This window comes from Crocodylus porosus, unplaced genomic scaffold (assembly GCF_001723895.1).
Source record: "Crocodylus porosus isolate Cpor-Errol unplaced genomic scaffold, CroPor_comp1, whole genome shotgun sequence".
NCBI classification, from domain to species: Eukaryota; Metazoa; Chordata; order Crocodylia; family Crocodylidae; genus Crocodylus; species Crocodylus porosus.
The window spans coordinates 15,236,310-15,247,777 of record NW_017728950.1 but is presented as its reverse complement, the minus strand read 5'-3'; positions in this window follow the sequence as shown (position 1 = coordinate 15,247,777).

Genomic DNA, 11,468 nt, shown 5'->3' with positions numbered 1-11,468 from the left:
AATCCTTGTCTATACTAGGATGTTTAGTCACTGACATACCTGTATCAGTTCACTGGAGCTAACCATGATTTGTTCAGATACAGCTCATCATAGTTATCCCAGCTAATTTTACCAATGCAAATCTCCATTTATATAAGTATAGTTTATCTACATAAGGCTGTGCCTACAGTGGGATAGATATCAGTGGCTAAAATCTCATGAGATGACAAGCCATCAATGAAAACAGTACTCTTCAGAAGTCTCTCTTGTATTTCTTTCTGTATGCATATGTGTGTGCATGCATATGTAGGCTAGATAGTCACCTTATAACCCTTTAGGCCAGGGACAGTCATTCAAAAAGCCTGAGCCTGAATTGGTTCAATCTTTGCAGGTGAAGTCTAACCTGGCTAGGCTGAACTGGTTTGTAACTGCACAGACTTCCCAGACACGCAGGAACATGCCTGCAGTGGCTCAGGCTAGAAGCCAGGGGGTTGGGAGGGCAATAGAACAGCCCTCCCATTCCTTCCACAGTACTGAGCTGAGTGGGACTTGGCTAGATCCCAGCAGAATGCTCTGATTAGCACAGCAGGAAATTGAAAACAGTGTTTATCACCCCTCAACTCAGTTTTAATCACGCCATTAAGAAAACAGAGGGACATTACCAGCTACCTGTTAGTTCTACCTGTTGATTCAGCAGGGCCCATAGCCAACATGTGGTCTGCTAGCTAATACACAGACACCTCTCCCCAAGCAGGAGGGGAGGGGAGAATAGCAGGGAGTGGTGACGGGGGGCGGTGAGTAGCCTGTAGTCTCTGCTGGAGCTGCAGCCAGGGAGCAGAGGGGAGGGGCCAGCCCTGCTGTGGAGCAGAGAGCCCCGCCCAGCCCAGAGAACATGCTGGGATGCTGGGGGGTGTCTGGTTTATCTTAAACCATCAAGGGGTCTGGGACAGACATAGCATAAACTGATTTGACCCAAATAAGTTAAGTCTGATACTACATTCAACTAGGTTTATCTCAAACTGGTTTCAGCCGTTTTCAAACCAGTTTTTGTTCACTGAATATATGTTCTGTTACAGGTTTAAACCAGTTTCTGATTACTTAAGCCAGTTTGTGTGTAATGCCCATCTGTAGACTTAGATATCAAAAATCGTATAGTTTTGAAGAATAGTAGGAAATAGTTAAATATGTATGCAATTTGAAATGGCTTGCAGTGTGGGGAACTTAACACTAAGCCAGCATTTTTAAGAAACCAAATTAAATTAATGTTAAGCAGATTTAGTATGGTTGGGGTAGATTTTCACCTGAAACGTCTTTAGACAAGAAATGGCCTTTTGTCAAAAATAGTTGTTGTTCTGAATGCCCAATTTTTAAACCAAAGGAAAATATAGAAGACATTTTTTAAAAGTTAAAGCCAACAAGTTTGGAGTGGGTTAAAGCCAATTCCTTTCCTTCTCATTCCACCCTTTTTTTTTCTTCCCCTTTTTCCATTGGAAAGAGGAGCGGGGGGGGGGGGGAACCCCCTCTAAAACTGAACATTTCTAGTTTCTTCAGTCTTAGGATAGTTTTCTGTTTTTCTCCACAAAAGCAAAATATTTTAATTCTGTTAAAATTATTTGTTGTAAAACATGCCTATCATTCCTTAGAGGGCTCCAGTCTGCTACTGTTTCCTGCTAAAAGTCTCAGCCTTTTAACTTAAGTGGCAGAGGACTCATGGGTTAGCTCACAAGATCCTTAACATCTATTGACACAAACAGGCCTGAATGTACACATTCCAACATGACTGAGATATAGCAAGTAGGTGCAAGAACACCTTAACCATTTTGTCTTTATTTCTTGGCACCAAACTCTTCTACTGTAAGTGGAAAAAATAAGTCCTAATGCTTGACTTATTTGATACTCTAGAAGTCACTGCAAAAATTCAATACAAATGAGATGCTAAAGACAAGAAACTGAGTGTAAATGTATATCTTCACAGGGCCAGATTCTCTTCTACCTTACTTTAGGCATAACCCAACCAGAAATAAAAAACACTTACATTTATGTAAAACTAATGTCTAAATCGGAGCAGAATCAGGTTCAATATTCTAAGTTTATCTGGATGACAGTGCTAAACCTGCCACAGAGACTAAAGGGTGAGCAAGTTCACATTCTTCCTATTTTAAAGAAGAATAGGACTTGATTTGGTCTCAGCATATTCTGGCATACCCTTTAGGCTTCACAAATTTGCATCCTGGATGCAATGATCTCTGAGCATAGCAGCATCCTGGCAACAATCTTTCCCCTTTTCAGTCTACCCTGATCCTTGTCCACATTCATCAGGTCTCCTGCACTCTGGGAACCTTTGCAAAACCAGCTATGGTGGCTCTGCATTTCCCTGGGATTATATTGTGGTGAGAAGTTTTGAAGCCTCTGAGTTCTAGTTATGTCAGGGAAGAGTACCTCTAATTAGCCCTGCAAACAGATCAACTATGCTTGTGTTAGAGAAAACTGTAAGACACCCTGGGTGCCTGTACACATATGAGATGGCTGCTCTGACATGCTATAATTTACAGTGTGTCAGAGCAGACTCAATTAATTGAGCATGTTAATTAACACTGTGCACTAATTAGCATGATTGAGCGAGCTTCTGTCTCATGTATTAGCGTCCCTGTGCTTCAAAATGGCAGTGGGGCGCTTTAACTAAAGCTTGTTCGATGAGCTAAAAGCTCATTTAGTGCAAGAGACATTGCGGGTGCTCTAAATAAAGTACCCCTGACCCCTGGAGCACGTATACAATTGCCCCCTGTCTATATTTATAAGTAACAGTTCAGCATAGGTGCATTAATCTGTCACATATGGCAGCTGTTTGTTATCTCTGTCTTTTTAAAAAGATATGACTTCCATGCAAAGGCATAACTAAACACCTGAGCGCCTTCAGCAAGACCAACAGACAGAGAAGTCTGTATAACTACAGACTACACTGTATAACTGTATAAGCTGTGCTATAGTTGGTGGTGGTAGCAGTGAAGCTCCTGCTATTCTTGCCCTCCCTGCTCTGCTAGGGTTGGGACCTGGAGTTGATGCCCTGGCTGTTGGTGCCCCCCTTTGTTACATGATTCCTTAAGTGTAATTAAACCATTGAGAAGCATTTTCTATCTAATGTGAAGCTTAAGAATCAGAACTTATTGTAGAGGTGGTATCTTTTATGAGAACAATTAGATTATTGCACCAAAAAAAAATAAATGTTTTTTTTAAAGCTTAAGAATTAATCTTGAACTGGAAAGAAGAATTTGAAGGAAGACTATGTGCAAGCTGATCAGGGTCACCAGCTGAATAACTTTTTGTATACACAATAGATAAAGCAATCAGGATCTGGATTTTTGAAGAGTTGATAAACTTAAGGCACTAGAAGATTAAATAAAAACAAAACAAAGTATGAGTGCTACACATAAAACTGAAGAAAGACTCAAGAAGCGAGGTAATACACCGGGGCTATGTTGTGTCCAAGATGGGCTTCAGAGATCTTTGCCTACCCCTCAGACTAGGCCATCCTCCAAGCTGTTTTCAGAGTTGGGGGTGGGGAGGGGAGAGGGAGAGGAGGGAGTTTGTTCTGAGGCTTTTTCAGTCCCTGCTGGAGGGTGTGGGGGGTATATTGGAGCCACCCTCCAGCACTGGCCAGGGAACCCCTAGAACAAGCTTCCTCTGCTCTCTTCCCCCCCTCCCATTCTGAAACAGGGACAGGCAGGAAGGGAGGAAGGGCAGTTGCTCAGGGAAACCAGCTGCAGGCTCCCAGTTAGCAGCTAGAATCCCCTCCCCCATGGAACCAACAGTGAACTTCTGTTTGGTCCGGGAGCTTGTTGCAAGTCAGAATGCTTCCTGCAAAGCGTTCCGAGTTACAGCGGGGAGCTGCACCTCTCTCTGCACCTAGGATTGCTGGACCTGTATTATAGATAGGGTGACCACGTATTCTAGTCTAGCTGGGACAGCCCTGGATTTTGGAGGCTGGTTCTAGTCAGCTGTTAAAAATTATGATGAGCATCCTGGTGATGGAGAGGTGCATGGCATTGTCTAGCATGGAGGTGGAGCAGCGTGGAGGGATGTGGTGTGCCAGACAGGTGGACAGGCAGGCACTGCTGCCTGGTCTCCGACCTGCCAGGTTCACCATGCCACATTGCCCCTGCCTAAAGCAGCACCACTGACTTCTATGGTTAAAGATTAAGTAGCGTGGTCGGATTGTTTGAAATGGTATGCCTCAGAAAGGGACAGAATTAAGTTAAGAGTCCCAGATCTGATCAGTGGGTTCCCAAGATAAAGCTTTTAATAAAAAAAAAATTTTTTTACTAATGTGTGTGTGTATAGCTTGGAAATCAAAACATGATTTTGTTAAGGCCCCAAAGGTTACCGATTGCTCTGTTCTCTAAGCCAGCCATAATATACCTAGGACATCCATACGTTTATGCTTTCTTTGAGTTGTATGGAACAGGAACCGCTCAGACCTGTCCAACATTCAAACACTTAGCCTACACCACAGAAAGAACATCACATCTGTGAAATGTTACTGGTCCTTCATTCTTTGCACTCAATGCCATATAACCCATTGTTTCACTTACCCATTGTTAAGCACACAGACCACACTTAAACTTCCACCTAATTGCTGAGAATCCCCATGAAACTGGCCAATTGTTTACTCCACTTACTAACACAACTTAAGTAATACAGCACTAGACCTCCCAAAGTACACAAGCTCATTCCTTTGCTCATACAAAGGAGCAGTGAACAAAATCACCACTCCTGGAGAGGCACAAACCATGCAGATCACTTTATATTTCAATCCCAGATCTGCCAACATACTTCAGCTAAGTCATCTACCTTTGAACAAGGGTACACCAAACACTATGAATGCAGCTGGGTTGCTTGCAGACTATTCCTATTGGTTATTGCCACCTCCAAGCAGGGAGGAGGAGGAGATTTAGGCATGGCTGTATGGGTATGTATCTATCCATTTTCCAGGTTTCATAATCTCTGAACCTTCTCTAATTGTCCAAGCCATTTTGGTCTCCAAACTAACTCTGCACACCACCAATTTAAAATGATACAAGCTTAAGTACCACCAGGAAATTTCTGTCATATAAAATAATTGGAGGGGCTGGACATGTTTAAATTGGTAGGTCCAGATGCTCTTCATTCGAGGGTATTGAGGGAATTGGTGGGGGGTCATAGTCAGGTCCCCAGGATGGCTCTATGAGCACTCATGAGGCACTGGCTGGGTACCAGAGGATTGGAAAAGGGCCAGTGTGGTCCCCATTTACAAGGGGAGAGAGGAGGACCTCGCTATGACCTCTATATGGCAATTATAGGCCAGTCAGTCTTACCTTGGTCCTTAGGAAGATCTTTGAGAAAATTATCAAGGAGCACATCTGCAAGGGCCCAGCAGGGGAGGTAATGCTTAGGGGCAACCAACATGGGTTCATTGAGGGCAGGTCCTGCCTGATTAACCTGGTTTCTTTCTATGACCACACAGTCCCTGGATGAAGGTGTCTCCACTTACTAACACAACCTAAATAATACAGCACTAGACCTCCCAAAGTACACAAGCTCATTCCTTTGCTCATACAAAGGAGCAGTGAACAAAGTCACCACTCCTGGAGAGGCACAAACCATGCAGATCACTTTATATTTCAATCCCAGATCTGCCAACATACTTCAACTAAGTCATCTACCTTTGAACAAGGATACACCAAACACTATGAATGGAGCTGGGTTGCAGATGTCATCTTCCTGGACTTTAAGAAGGCCTTTGACATGGTTTCCTACCACATTCTCTTAAAAAAAAACAACCTTGGTGACTGCGGCATTGGTGCCTACACAGTCAGATGGGTGGCAAATTGGCTAGATGGTCATACCTAGTGAGTGGTGGTGGTGGACAGGTTGTTTTCAACCTGGAAAGATGTGGGCAATGAAGTCCCCCAGGGCTCGGTCCTGGAACTTGTACTGTTCAACATCTTTATCAGCAATCTGGATGTGGGTGTGGAATGCACACTGTCCAAATTCACTTATGACACCAAGTTGTGGGGTGAGGTGGGCACACTGGAGGGGAGGGGCAGAATCCAGCTAGATCTAGACAAGTTACAGAGGTGGGTGGATGAGAATAGGATGGCATTAAACTCAGACAAATGCAAGGTACTGCATCTAGGGAGAAGGAACCAGCAACATACCTATAGGCTGGGGTATACCCTTCTTATCAACATGGTAGCAGAAAGGGATCTTGGAGTCATTGTTGACTCCAGGATAAACATGAGCTGCCAATGCGAGGAAGTGATCAGTAAGGCTAACTGCAACTTGTTGTGCATCTACAGATGCATCACAAGCAGGTCCAGGGAGGTGATCTTCCTCCTCTATGTGACATTGGTCAGGCCACAGTTGGAGTACTGCATCCAGTTCTGGGCACTGCACTTCAAGAGGGATGTGGCTAGCATTGAGAGAGTCCAGAGGAGGGCCACTCATATGGTCCACTGGCAGTGGGGCAGGCCCTACGAAGAGAGGAAGCTGAGAGGGGATCTTGTGCCCATTTACAAACTCACTGGTGGGGGACCAGCAAGAATTGGGGGAGGCTCTGTTCCCCTGGGAACTACCTGAGGTTACTAGAAACAATGACCACAAATTGTTAGAGAAAAGGTTCAGGCTGGACATCAGGAGACATTACTTTACACTTAGGGCTGCCAGGCTCTGGAATGGGCTCCCAAATGAGGAGGTATTCTCTCCTACCTTGGGGGTATTCAAGGGGAGGCTGGACAGATATTTGGCTGGGGTTATATGGCCCCGGCACCCATTCCTGCCTGGGGCAGGGGGTCAGACCTGATGATCTATTTAGGTCCCTTCCAACCCTAAGCACTATGATAATTATAATAAATCTGTTAACATGTACCACTGACAGGTTGTCTGTGTACCACTGGTAGGACTCGTACCACAGATTGGGAACTGCTGATCCAAGCTGTATATCCTATACATAATATCCAAGGATCATCTTAACATATGATGTTGTAGCAAATAAAATGAGGAACTCATTGATACCTAAATTTATAGCAAGGTTGCTTGGGCACAGCAAGGTCCAGAGTGCTGTCTGGAACCTATGCATTACTTACTTCTGATAGTCCAATCCCAGATATGCTCCTTCTTTGCCTTGTACAGTCATAGCAGGACTTAAGAGGTGGTAACTCTTCAGGTTTTGCTTCAGGGGAATCCTTCCTGTATGAATATAGGTCCATTTGCCTCACCCCAACCTTTTAATTTAGCATAAAAGGGGCTGATTAAGGTTAAGATTTGCAACCCAAGATTTACTATAAAAGGATACAATGGAACTTACACAAAATAAGAGTTTACTTAACAGCTAGCTTCACACTCCTCACACTATATAGCCTAGATATAACCTAGATATAGCCTTTTCTGCTTAGTCAGAGAGAAAAGCAAGAAAAATGACAGCTCCCATGTCTTGGAACCAATTTCTTCCCTATGAGTAGGCTGGCAGGTTCTTTTCCACTTGAGAAAAACATCACTCTGCTGTGCCCAGAGATATCTGTACTTATGTCCTGCTTATCAAGCCTCAGTGGCTCAAGCTTACATGACCAAGCATGCTTCTGTCAATGCAAGAAATAACCCTTGAATTCCAGACCCGTTTTTTTCAGTTCCCTGCTCAAGCAATAGCTTGAGGGCAATCTGCATTCTGTATCAGAGGGTTCACTGTGCATGCATCTACACAAGATGGTTTACTATGCATTAGACTATTCAAATGCACTGTAAACCACCACTGTCTACACATGCACAGCAGATTGAAGTGACTTTTCTTAGTACCCAGATACAGGTACTAGAAAAGAGCATTTTAAATTAAAGTGCTGAAGGACATGTGTAGCTGCTGACTAGGAGCAAATTGCTCCTGGTCAGCCTAGGCCACAGTGGGCAGGGGGCAGCTGTCCCAGCTTGGCAGGCATCTCCTTGACAGCCATGGGGAGATCAGGACTGGTCCTGATCCCTGGGAGGCAGGGGGAGTTGTCCTGGCTTGGTGGGCATCTCCCTGCAAGCTGCCAGAGATCTGTCTTGGCTTGGAGCCAATCCCAGTCTCCTCTATCTTGTACAGACCAGGGCTGGCCCCACAGCCAGGGCAGTGAGGGGCTGGCACCCAAGGGAGTCTGGAGTTCACCTTTGTTGCTGCAGGGGGCAGAGAAGCCCTGGATTGGGCTGCTTCTGTTATGCGCAATTTGCTCCCAATCTAGGCACATGTATAGACATGTGCCTGGAAGTGCTTTAATGAAGGCACCTTAGTTGTACATGTAGATAAGCCCTGTGCATACAAAGGTGCATTTAAAGACAATTAATTAAAGTTATCCAAATGCTTAACTACCTAGCGCAGACATAGCATTTCACAGGGATCTTGGTTTTCACTGTTTTAAAAAAAGATAAATAAATAAAAAAATAAATCCAACATTTTCTGATTAACTCTTCCCCCTCCCAACCAAAATGAAACAAAAAAACCCATATTTTCCATGATTAATACAAAACACTGGATTTTGATTGGGTTGGTTTTCTTTTTTTAATCCAACATTTTCTAATTTAAACAGACAGAGAAAACCAGGATTCCTGCTGAGTGGTCTAGTTTTAATCAGGAATCATTTCCATCAAGTAGTTATTCCTTTTCATGTGTTATAAAGCCAGAATGGAATGTTATGATTATCTATGACTTAAAATACTGTTGGGCCATTTTCATGATTTTCCTGAGCTGTCTAATTTATTATTATACTTCTTGAATTGTGGCTACCAAAAACTTTTTTTTGGCCAAAGAACATGACTTTTAGGTGTGTCCTCAATTCTCTCACAACTTAGCTAGTATCAGCCCAGGTCTATAATATTATGCTAGTGCCAAATGACCCAAGGTGCCAGACTGTCCAGACACAAAGTAGAGAAACTATGCCTCCAGTAAAACTTTCAAAGGAAACAGGAATACCAGAGAGGATTCAGAGATATAACAGCCAAGCAGACTGATGGTCTCCAAATATCATGTTTAGAGGCAGTTTTTTAATTCTTAGGATGGGGTTTGGTCTGGAAGGAAAAAGGGATGTAGACAGGAAGGAATGACAAGGGAACAGCATATGGGAAAGGAAGGGAGCTGGAGGCTGGTATGAGAGGCAAATGGGGTGTGAAAGGGAGGTGAAGAGACTATGAGAGTGGTGGGTAGGAGGGACTTGAGGTAGACAGCTAGTCAGTGTTGAGGAGGCAATGTAGAAGTGAAAATTGTGGAGAACAGTCCAATGACACCATTAGCATTTGCCAGCCCCTGCTGGAGAACCTCCCTAGGCTACTTCTGCAACTACTCTACTGATTTGAGAGTTCTTGGACTCAAGGTGGATTAGCTCCTCCCTTCTTTCTGCTTCCCTCTCACACAGGGTTCATCCCTACCACCCTCCATTGACATAAACTTCAAATCTAAGTTTATACATTGGCAGCATGTCCACACATGCAAGCACGTGCGCTTGCAGCAGCTTAAATAGAAGTGGTGCAAATTTGAGCCAGGGCTTTTTGCTTCAGCGCATGTGCTCAGTCATGCATTTTGGTGTGGAAAAAATTGCACCACTTGAAGCAAGATAACCCTGCCTGGCTCCTCCTGGATCTGCAGCCAGAGGGAGCTAGAGCCTGGGGCCAGCACCTGTGCTGTCCCCAGCAGTATAAGAAGCTGTCCTGTTCTAGCCTCATCAGTATAAAAAGCTGCCCTGGCAAGTAGCTCAGGGCTATTAGCTCTCAGGAGCTTCTGGGGCCCAGCCAGTTGGTACCTGTGGACACTACCCCTTGTGCCAGCTAGACTGCTGAAGCAGCCCTGAGAGTTCCCTGCACCCTCTACCCACCGTAGCAGTCTGGCAGTGGGGTCTTCTGCCTGGCTGTGACCTGTTGCACACCTGCCAGACCTGGATGTGGACTGCAGACAGTAGAGGCATCTGCCTCTCTGGGCCAGCTGTCAGTGGGCTGTGGTTGCAGGGTTAGCTTCTGTGCGGCACTACTGCGATGTGTGCCCCCTGCCTGGCCATCTGGGCAGCTATCACCCAGAAGATGTTTTGGGTGTGGTGGCCTGCTTTGAACTGTGAAAGCATGTCCTCCTGGCCCCATTTGGACAGGAGGTAAGTCACAGCCAGGTGGGTCCAAAGTGCCAGATCTGAGCAGGCAACATTCTGCCACTGGCCTCCCTAGCAGGAATTCTGGTGTTCCCCATTCAAAAACTGAAAAATCCCAGATAAAAAAATCCCAAAGTTACTCTGTAAAATACCCCCAAATCCATGTTCCTCCATGAGTAAAACAAAAGACTACTATAAAGAGGGAGAGTGAGACAGAGACAGTAATCATAGTTTTATAGTTGGTCAGGTTGGAAGGGACCTGAGCAGATCATCAAGTCCGACCCCTGCCATGGCAGGAAAGAGTACTGGGGTCAAATGACCCTAGCAAGGTCTTCATCCAGCCTCCTTTTAAAGATCACCAGGGTAGAAGCCTGCACCACTTCGCTTGGAAGTTGGCTCCAGACCCTAGCCGCCCTGACCGTGAAGTAGCGCCTCCCGATATCTAGCTTGAATCTACCCTCTGCCAGCTTGTGACCTTTATTTCTTGTCATTCCTGGTAGTGCTTGGGGAAGGAGGGACTCCCCCAGTGCCTGCTGGTCCACTCTGACTAGTTTGTAAATGCCCACTAGATTCCCCCTCAGCCTTCTCTTGTGGGGGCTGAACAGGTCCCTTACCCTCTCCTCATAGGGCCTGCCCTACTGTCCCTGATCATGCAAGTGGCCCTCCTCTGGACCCTCTCCATGTTGTCCACATCCCTCCTGAAGTGCAGCGCCTAGAACTGGACGCAGTACTCCAGCTGCAGCCTGACCAGTGTCTCATAGAGGGGGAGGATCACCTCCTTGGCCCTACTTGAGATGCATCTGTGGATCCACGACAAGGTACGGTTAGCCCTACTGACTGTTACCTTGCAACGTCGGCCCATGTTCATCTCGGAGTCAATAATGACTCCAATATCTCTTTCTGCCACTGTGCTCTTGAGAAGGGAGTTTCCCAGCTTATAAGCGTGCTGCTGGTTCTTATTGCCCAAGTGCAGCACCCTGCACTTGTCTGTATTGAAGGCAACCAGGTTGGCCTGACAGTACCTGCCTCTAATGAACCCATGTTGGTTACCCATAAGCATAATCTCCCCTGCTGGCCCCTCACGGACATTTGCCAGGATAATTCTCTCAAAAAACTTACCCAGGACCAAGGTAAGACTAACAGGCCTATAGTTTTCTGGGTCCTCCTTCCTCCCTTTTTTGAAAATGGGAACCACATTGGCCCTTTTCCAGTCATCTGGCACAATGCTAGAGCACCATGAGTGTTCATGAAGCTGTGCTAGGGGTCCTGCAATGACTTCTGCTAATTCCCTCAGCACTCTGGGATGGAGATCATCAGGACCTGCTGCTTTAAATACGTCCATTCCCTCCAGAAGTT